This window comes from Vicia villosa, linkage group LG2 (genome assembly GCF_029867415.1).
Source record: "Vicia villosa cultivar HV-30 ecotype Madison, WI linkage group LG2, Vvil1.0, whole genome shotgun sequence".
NCBI classification, from domain to species: domain Eukaryota; kingdom Viridiplantae; phylum Streptophyta; class Magnoliopsida; order Fabales; family Fabaceae; genus Vicia; species Vicia villosa.
Genome location: NC_081181.1, coordinates 84,769,895 through 84,779,240, shown reverse-complemented (window position 1 = coordinate 84,779,240; position 9,346 = coordinate 84,769,895).

Here is a 9,346-nt window from a genome sequence, read left to right as displayed (position 1 = left end):
AAACAATTATGTGTTTTTATCAACAACACCTCATAACCAATTAATAACAAGCTAACCAAGCCTATACTATCATATAGAACATCCAACTAGCTTCCTAACACTTCGAACGGCGTACGAAACGGAGCTAAGGATCAAAAGTTACAAGGTTTCAAAGTTTGGATAATTGAACATACTACACAACTCATCACTTGATCCTAATAAAAATAATGGGATACTACATCCTATGAATCGTTTAATTAGATAATAATATAGGTTATTGCTTTAGCTTTCCAACGCTTCGAACGGCGACAAAATCGGAGTTACGGTTCAAGAGTTACAAAGTTTCAAAGTTTTGGAAAAACAGAAAAAGCTGTCATCCGCTTCAGCTCCGCTCAGCGGACCTTCGCAGAGAATTTTCTGCAACAGAACCTCCGCTCAGCGGACCCACCTCCGCTCAGCGGACCTGCGTAAACCCAGAAAAAACCAGAACGCACCAGAACGGTTCCAGGCCCCTTATACCCACCAAAACCACTCCTAAACATCATTATAACACCAATACAACACATACAAACCATAGAAACAACCTAACATCAAACTTTTCATGGTTGATTCATCAATCTATCTCAAAACCTAACATTTTACCCAAACTCAATCAAGCCATAGAAATGGAAAAGAAAGCATGATCAATCACCACAACACAACAAGGATATCATTTATTCATCATACAATCATTCTCAAACAAACTTAGATCAAACAAAGATCACACAAGAAAATTGTGGAAATTGGAACAAGAAGAACAAGAACAAGAACAAGACTATAAGAATCATACATCCAAGATAAATTAGATTCACCCCCTTACCTTGCTATAGCAACGATCGGAACTCGAATCGGTCGAGAATCCACCATCTACACTTTTCCTCCTCTTTTCCTTCTTTTCCTTTCTCTCTTCTCTTTCTTTCTTTTCTTTTTCTTTCCATTCTCCTTCCTTCCTCAAAAATATCTCCTTCTTATAAGGAAAATATCTATCCCGCGGAAATGACCAAAATGCCCCTATGCTCAAATATCGTTCAAACGCCCCAAAACGCGGAATATTACCTTACTAATATTTCTAGTACCAAAAATATGAAAACCTTCAATTAAATATTAGTCCGCCATCCTGAACTAATACCGACTGAAACGACTCCAAAAACGGTAAAATTCCAATAAATGTCACAAACGTCCAAATCAACTATACACTTATTTTCCGGGCGTTACAACTCTCCCCCACTTAGAAGATTTCCGTCCTCGGAAATATCCCAAACACAAACGAACTTGGATACGCTCTCGCCTCCGACTAACCAACTATCAAGCCACGAAAGCAACGACACAATCAGCACCAACAACGAATCACTCTCGCTAAAAGCAAAACAACCAAAACACAACAACGACAACGAGATGCAATGCCCATACAATGCACTCATCGACTAACACCAAAACACAAGAAATAACCAAGACACAGACAACAACCCAGTCGCACAACATCCAAATAACCATGCCAAGACATAGCAGTCAAACATGTAACCAAAACATCTGGTGGTCTTATCATTCCTACCACATCCACTGTCCACAATTTGAACTCTAACAATTCATACACATACGAACCGCGTCATTTCACGCTCCCGATGCGCATTCTGATTTCCCACAACAAACAGATTTACCAATTCCATAACCATCTTCCAGCTCCTTCTAGTATTCACCAGAAACTCATTGTTCTCTCTTAACATACTCAACCTCTTAATCTGCTGTGTCAGCTTGCACACCAGACAAAAGTCTTTGTATTATCCAATCAAAGGCAAAAAGCTAATCCAAACACATCCTTGTTTCACAACACAAGCCCTCATAGATCCTTAAGTGACCAAATCGTCCTCTCAGTCTGACCAATATACAACTTGCAAGTACTCCCATCGGTTAATCCATTCTTATCGAAATAACGTGAGCAGACTTCGTCAATATATCCACAATAACCCAAATCGCCTCACAATTACTCGACGTCCTTGGCAAACCAGAAACAAAATCCATAGAAATGCTATTCCACTTCTACTCAGGAATGGATAACAGTTACATGAAACCAGACGACTCCTGACAAGTCAAACACAAATAAACAAATCCCTTCATATCCTTCTTCATTACTTTGCCACTAAAAATGACCTGCTCAAATCTTGATATCTCTTAGTAGCATCAGGATGAATACTCAAATCACTACGACACACCTCATCCAAAGTCCTCTTTTCAAATCCAAACATTAGGAATACAACCTTGATCATGACATCCCATAACATTGTTCTTATCAATCCGAAGATCACCATCTTTATCTTTGACTAATAAATGTCATCTTATCAACCCATTCAAATCCGATTTCCGACCTTTTCTAATCTCATCAAGAATACCATAAGTAAGCTCCCACGTATAAAGCTCAACACTTGAAGAAGTCTCTTTACACACCCAACTCAAATCTCACAACTGTTTCAACAATCACAATGCTCGAATCATCGACATAGACGTATGCAATGGTTTCTCATATTCAACTCGTCCTGATCAAATGAATACTTCAAACTCTTGTAGTCACTTACACACACAAATCTCGATCCGAATAATTAGTGCCTTCAAATTTCCCAAACAAAAATAACAACTGCCAACTCTAAATCTGGTGACAGATAAATCCTTTCAAAAATCTTAACTCGCATAAAAGCATAAACCTCCACTTACCCCTTGAACATTCACTTCATTCAATCAAAAACTCACATAAGGAAACTTAGCAAACAACTTCTTCTTCCCAACACGGACAAAACAATTCTCAAATACTTAGCATGATCATCTTCACACTGATGATACCCATACCTCAAATCAAACTTGCAAAACAAACAAGCTCCAACCAACTTGATCCGTCAAAATATCAATCCTCGAAAGTGGATACTTTTCCTTAATTGTCACTTTTCTCAATTGTCTAAAATCGACACGAAGCCTGATAGAACCTTCCTTCTTAACCAACAAAACACATGCACCCTACGGCGACACACTTGAATGAACAAACCTCTTCTCAAGAAAATCCTTAAGTTGACTCCTCAACTCTTTCATCTCAGAAGTTGGCATCCGATACGGAACCCTCGACACAACAATAGTTCTAGGAACTAAATCCGTCAAAACAGAACTCCAAGACAGAATTCCTCTTTTCAACGATGAATCAATTAAACCTTCAAGAAACACTTATACAAATGCACAACTATCCGCAATTCCCAGAATTGCTCTTCTTCAAGAACATCCAAAATCGTCGACAACATAAACAACGTCGTACCACCTTGCACCGACTCATTCACTTCCAATATTATCAAACTAGCCAGATAAGCCTATCACGTCCAATACGATCCCGTCTACTATCAACAAGAGATTAAGGGTGATCAAGTCCTCAATTTGTCAATAGGTAGCCGACAATCATAATAGAGTATAAACTATCAGTACTAACATTAATAATATTCTTTTCCAACTTTTGCTCATAGCACAGAAGCACTATGATTCCATAATTCACAAATCTCTCAAGATCATCTGAACCAGCTTACACCGACGTCCGGTAGCTACGTACCAAAACACTTCTAACAAATCCCAAGAATAAAATTCCCGAGATCCTACTCAACTCTTCATACTCCTAATTCTCACTCGAGTTCCAAAACGTTTCTAACAACGTCAACTCACACAAGGCTACTCAAACAACAACTTCATAGTCCATCACTAGCGTTAGAGCATCACAACTCTCTAAATTCCATTCCTTAGAATTAACCAACATCTACTCCGTGCGTGACACTCCAACTTGATTAACAACCAAAGTCTTAAGTCCAAGTCGCCTTCACTTCAGAAAACAACAAAGTCCAACAACACTAGTACTGCTGCCCTCAGTAGCATACTAACATCTTGCAACTGAAACATATCCGAGAAGCATATCTTCTCCCCCACTTAGCTTCAAACCATTCCTGCACACAACTGACTAGAGGCACAACAAGTACTGACAGTGCTCCACACACTTATCACATACTGAGGAATTAAACAACATTAGACAACACTGGCCGGACAGACTGACCTGCTCTGATACCACTAATGTAACACCCCAATTCTACCCAAAGCATTTAGGCAAGAAAATATCAGATTATTAAAATTTCATACAACACAATTAGGATGTTACACTAAGTAACCAAACAAACACCTTGAAAACAAACGGACATCACCGATGTCAAAAGCATACACACCTGCCAATAATATGATACATAACACACGGAAGATATGAACATATATATATACGTATAGCTCTCACACTCAAAGAGGATTTTTCCAAAATAAAGTGTTTACAATATACAATGGCACGTTATCACATATACATGTTCAAAAGAGTCATATACAAATAAATAACAACACACTCCCGACTACCCATTGTTACATATCAGAGCGACCGACAAGACCAACTGGAGAACTACCTCCTCCAAAAGACTTCCAAAGCGGCTAATCTGCAGGATGCCACTCAAGCATCAAATCAGCAGAAGGGTGAGAATATAATTCATAATGAAAGCATGACAATTATAGTAATGCCAACAAGTATCATCAAGAATCATACAACAAAGTAATCCACTCATTCAACCACAATCAATATATAAATAATGTGACACATGAATGCTAACATAAATTATACAGACAGACAATGATGAATGAGAATCGACTATGCATATGCATGTGGTACCAAATCCGGAGTAAAACTCCCCTTGTCATTATGACAAATACACCTTTGCCGAGCATTATGCTGGGACTTCTTTCCCTCAGGAAAATACACCTTTGTCGAGCATCAAGCTACGACTAAACGTCATCGAGCATTTAGCCCCCACTGATGACCTCTTGCCACTAGGGCAAATACACCTTTTTACCGAGCATTAAGCCCCCACTGGTAATAATTGCCAATTCAGGCCACCTGCTAATAGCATTCCGCCATTAACGTAATGAAATGTTATGCTGTGCAAATATATGACTCTATTACACGACAACAACATCATCAACAATATAACACGGTCACATACCCACGTTACACCGTTTATATTCTATCCAAAAGGATACATCACCAATTAATAACATCGTTATCAATTACATCACACCATAATTACCACACAGGCATTAATAAGCACACAACACACATTCACCGTTCAAACATACTGGCCACATCGGCATAGATGAACGTATAACACACTTATACACATCAAACTAATATTGGCCATCGGCCCACAACTTCATCAATACATCATCCACAAGTTGTAATAACAACAATTCAACAATGATATTACATCATTCTCATAACAATAATTACTTGCCATAAGGCCACACATCATGTTAATAACAAACAACCAAACATCGTCACATATCAAGAATGAACATTCATTAATACATAACACATATGAACATGATCTCATGTTATCGACAACTAATCACATACCTCGTACCATTATGATAACATTCACACAACACATCATTATCAATTACAACCAAGCACTATGATTATTTACCAATCATATCGCGCATATAAACAATTATGTGTTTTTATCAACAACACCTCATAACCAATTAATAACAAGCTAACCAAGCCTATACTATCATATAGAACATCCAACTAGCTTCCTAACACTTCGAACGGCGTACGAAACGGAGCTAAGGATCAAAAGTTACAAGGTTTCAAAGTTTGGATAATTGAACATACTACACAACTCATCACTTGATCCTAATAAAAATAATGGGATACTACATCCTATGAATCGTTTAATTAGATAATAATATAGGTTATTGCTTTAGCTTTCCAACGCTTCGAACGGCGACAAAATCGGAGTTACGGTTCAAGAGTTACAAAGTTTCAAAGTTTTGGAAAAACAGAAAAAGCTGTCATCCGCTTCAGCTCCGCTCAGCGGACCTTCGCAGAGAATTTTCTGCAACAGAACCTCCGCTCAGCGGACCCACCTCCGCTCAGCGGACCTGCGTAAACCCAGAAAAAACCAGAACGCACCAGAACGGTTCCAGGCCCCTTATACCCACCAAAACCACTCCTAAACATCATTATAACACCAATACAACACATACAAACCATAGAAACAACCTAACATCAAACTTTTCATGGTTGATTCATCAATCTATCTCAAAACCTAACATTTTACCCAAACTCAATCAAGCCATAGAAATGGAAAAGAAAGCATGATCAATCACCACAACACAACAAGGATATCATTTATTCATCATACAATCATTCTCAAACAAACTTAGATCAAACAAAGATCACACAAGAAAATTGTGGAAATTGGAACAAGAAGAACAAGAACAAGAACAAGACTATAAGAATCATACATCCAAGATAAATTAGATTCACCCCCTTACCTTGCTATAACAACGATCGGAACTCGAATCGGTCGAGAATCCACCATCTACACTTTTCCTCCTCTTTTCCTTCTTCTCCTTTCTCTCTTCTCTTTCTTTCTTTTCTTTTTCTTTCCATTCTCCTTCCTTCCTCAAAAATATCTCCTTCTTATAAGGAAAATATCTATCCCGCGGAAATGACCAAAATGCCCCTATGCTCAAATATCGTTCAAACGCCCCAAAACGCGGAATATTACCTTACTAATATTTCTAGTACCAAAAATATGAAAACCTTCAATTAAATATTAGTCCGCCATCCTGAACTAATACCGACTGAAACGACTCCAAAAACGGTAAAATTCCAATAAATGTCACAAACGTCCAAATCAACTATACACTTATTTTCCGGGCGTTACAACTCTCCCCCACTTAGAAGATTTCCGTCCTCGGAAATATCCCAAACACAAACGAACTTGGATACGCTCTCGCCTCCGACTAACCAACTATCAAGCCACGAAAGCAACGACACAATCAGCACCAACAACGAATCACTCTCGCTAAAAGCAAAACAACCAAAACACAACAACGACAACGAGATGCAATGCCCATACAATGCACTCATCGACTAACACCAAAACACAAGAAATAACCAAGACACAGACAACAACCCAGTCGCACAACATCCAAATAACCATGCCAAGACATAGCAGTCAAACATGTAACCAAAACATCTGGTGGTCTTATCATTCCTACCACATCCACTGTCCACAATTTGAACTCTAACAATTCATACACATACGAACCGCGTCATTTCACGCTCCCGATGCGCATTCTGATTTCCCACAACAAACAGATTTACCAATTCCATAACCATCTTCCAGCTCCTTCTAGTATTCACCAGAAACTCATTGTTCTCTCTTAACATACTCAACCTCTTAATCTGCTGTGTCAGCTTGCACACCAGACAAAAGTCTTTGTATTATCCAATCAAAGGCAAAAAGCTAATCCAAACACATCCTTGTTTCACAACACAAGCCCTCATAGATCCTTAAGTGACCAAATCGTCCTCTCAGTCTGACCAATATACAACTTGCAAGTACTCCCATCGGTTAATCCATTCTTATCGAAATAACGTGAGCAGACTTCGTCAATATATCCACAATAACCCAAATCGCCTCACAATTACTCGACGTCCTTGGCAAACCAGAAACAAAATCCATAGAAATGCTATTCCACTTCTACTCAGGAATGGATAACAGTTACATGAAACCAGACGACTCCTGACAAGTCAAACACAAATAAACAAATCCCTTCATATCCTTCTTCATTACTTTGCCACTAAAAATGACCTGCTCAAATCTTGATATCTCTTAGTAGCATCAGGATGAATACTCAAATCACTACGACACACCTCATCCAAAGTCCTCTTTTCAAATCCAAACATTAGGAATACAACCTTGATCATGACATCCCATAACATTGTTCTTATCAATCCGAAGATCACCATCTTTATCTTTGACTGATAAATGTCATCTTATCAACCCATTCAAATCCGATTTCCGACCTTTTCTAATCTCATCAAGAATACCATAAGTAAGCTCCCACGTATAAAGCTCAACACTTGAAGAAGTCTCTTTACACACCCAACTCAAATCTCACAACTGTTTCAACAATCACAATGCTCGAATCATCGACATAGACGTATGCAATGGTTTCTCATATTCAACTCGTCCTGATCAAATGAATACTTCAAACTCTTGTAGTCACTTACACACACAAATCTTGATCCGAATAATTAGTGCCTTCAAATTTCCCAAACAAAAATAACAACTGCCAACTCTAAATCTGGTGACAGATAAATCCTTTCAAAAATCTTAACTCGCATAAAAGCATAAACCTCCACTTACCCCTTGAACATTCACTTCATTCAATCAAAAACTCACATAAGGAAACTTAGCAAACAACTTCTTCTTCCCAACACGGACAAAACAATTCTCAAATACTTAGCATGATCATCTTCACACTGATGATACCCATACCTCAAATCAAACTTGCAAAACAAACAAGCTCCAACCAACTTGATCCGTCAAAATATCAATCCTCGAAAGTGGATACTTTTCCTTAATTGTCACTTTTCTCAATTGTCTAAAATCGACACGAAGCCTGATAGAACCTTCCTTCTTAACCAACAAAACACATGCACCCTACGGCGACACACTTGAATGAACAAACCTCTTCTCAAGAAAATCCTTAAGTTGACTCCTCAACTCTTTCATCTCAGAAGTTGGCATCCGATACGGAACCCTCGACACAACAATAGTTCTAGGAACTAAATCCGTCAAAACAGAACTCCAAGACAGAATTCCTCTTTTCAACGATGAATCAATTAAACCTTCAAGAAACACTTATACAAATGCACAACTATCCGCAATTCCCAGAATTGCTCTTCTTCAAGAACATCCAAAATCGTCGACAACATAAACAACGTCGTACCACCTTGCACCGACTCATTCACTTCCAATATTATCAAACTAGCCAGATAAGCCTATCACGTCCAATACGATCCCGTCTACTATCAACAAGAGATTAAGGGTGATCAAGTCCTCAATTTGTCAATAGGTAGCCGACAATCATAATAGAGTATAAACTATCAGTACTAACATTAATAATATTCTTTTCCAACTTTTGCTCATAGCACAGAAGCACTATGATTCCATAATTCACAAATCTCTCAAGATCATCTGAACCAGCTTACACCGACGTCCGGTAGCTACGTACCAAAACACTTCTAACAAATCCCAAGAATAAAATTCCCGAGATCCTACTCAACTCTTCATACTCCTAATTCTCACTCGAGTTCCAAAACGTTTCTAACAACGTCAACTCACACAAGGCTACTCAAACAACAACTTCATAGTCCATCACTAGCGTTAGAGCATCACAACTCTCTAAATTCCATTCC